Below are 2,116 nucleotides of genomic sequence, written 5' to 3'. Positions count from 1 at the left end.
AAGCTCGAAAGGGAAGCTCTCTTAGGTGTTCCAATGATTGATGGATTGACTGATCTCTGTCCCACCCTCCACTCATCCCTTGCCACTAGGATTCTCACCGCTTCTGTCAGACCTCACCTACACCTTCCGTAGGGCTTATGGCTGAGACAAAGCTGGATCCAGGCCAGTGGGAGGACAGAGGGTGGAAGGGATTGGTGATGATAGCACTCTCCAGCTGGGGCTCCAGTCGGGTCAGGGAAAAGCTGGGAGAGAAACCCTTCCCACCCCCACCCCCACTCCCAGAGAGCAGTGATGGGCTCTCACTCCAAAAGCTCCATCTTTTGTTCTCCACTTGGCAGCCTGCCAGACCAAGCAATGGCCCCTCTAGCTTTGCCAGGAGGTACGCAGGTGCACACGCCCTACTTACTACTGTCAGCTAATGCACAGAGGAACCATCAATAGAAGGACATTTTTTCTCTGCCACATCCCAGTGCATGTTGAGGGGTTATGTGCTGAGCCTCCGTACCCCAGGACTCCTGAAAGGGAGGACAGGTCTTGGAATTAGCTGTAAATAGTAATCAAGGGCTTTGGATGGTTAAAATGGAGGAAGAAGTCAGTAAACAGATGTAATTTATTTGTTATTATTTTGAAGCTGGAAAGAGGGGTAATATCTGGAGTGAACACTTTTTTTTCAGTGTAGTTACTTTATTTGATTTGTATGGACTAAAATATGTTGTGTTTAACTAATAATGACTAATTCTACTCCTATCAAAAGGCTTTGCCATAATTTTAATTATTGGGAAAATTTAGACCCTGGTGCTATGCAGCCACTATTCATCGGGTTGTAGGTTCCCAGCTTTATGAATTAACGAGATAATTCAGGGAAAAGCAATATTCTTTGGTTTAAATAATACATAGTTTCAGTTCTATCATTTAGTTTATTGATGTATATTTTGTGCTATATATCTTCTTACCTATTTATGTCTATGAGCATTTACTATTTCTCCCTCACAACGCCCACTTCATCTGGACAATAAAATAAAAGAAAAAGCCAGTCTTCATGACAGATATGCATAGTCCAGGGAGCGCTCAGGGGCACACACTCACACACGCATACACACGCACATACACAACTGAATGGAGTTGTTCTAAATGGCACCTGCTTAAGGAAGGGCATCACAACCAAGCTAGGTCTCAGCACCTATAAGTAGTTACCAACATTTTTAAATAAAAAAAATCAGTATTAAGTCAATCATTTTGTTAGCTTTGCTGCTATAATAGCTCAACTGTGATATTGATACATGTGGTATATAGAGCACTCAAGCTTTATAAACTACAAAAGTCACTGTCAATATGCTGCTCACACTGGGAAGTGTCTGAGGCTTTGTGTCTTTTTTTGAGGAAGTGTCTTTTTTATTGTCCAGATGAAGTGGGCATTGTGAGGGGGAAATAGTAAATGCTCATAGACATAAATAGTTGAAAAGATATATAGCACAAAAATATACATCAATAAACTAAATGATAGAACTGAAACTATGTATTATAAGATCTCCCATCTCAATCTACTGGTGCTGTAGACCTACCGTTGGCACAGCCAGTGTGGTATAATAGATAGAACAGTAGACTTGGGCTCTGCAAAATCTGAATTCAGATCTTACATCTGACACATTAGCTGTGTGATCCTAGGCAACTCACCTCTTCTCTCTGAGTCTATTCCTTCCTGTGTAAAATTGGGATAATAAAACCTTTGGTACCTACCTCACAGGTTCACTATGAGAATCAAATGAAATAACAGTGTAGAATGCCTCATCCCCTTTTAAAGATGAGGAAATTGAGGTACAAAGGAATTCCGTGGATTACTAAAAGTCACATGATTAACAAAATGTCTGAGATGGTGTTTGAACCCACATCCTCCAGACTCTAAATACAGCATTTTAGCCATGCCTTACCTTACCTATAACCACCTCAGCCTCATTTCACAGCCTCTTCTTTTCTCCCTTTTCCTGTTTGTGTTATATTCCCCTATTGGAATGTAAGTCAAGTCAACAAATATTAATCAAGCACCTAGTCTGTGCCAGGCAGTATGCTAAGCACTAGGGATAAAAAGGAAGTTAAAAACAAAATCTGTGCCCTGAAG

Source organism: Gracilinanus agilis, chromosome 4 (assembly GCF_016433145.1).
Source record: "Gracilinanus agilis isolate LMUSP501 chromosome 4, AgileGrace, whole genome shotgun sequence".
NCBI classification, from domain to species: Eukaryota; Metazoa; Chordata; class Mammalia; order Didelphimorphia; family Didelphidae; genus Gracilinanus; species Gracilinanus agilis.
Note: the sequence above shows the minus strand (reverse complement) of the source record.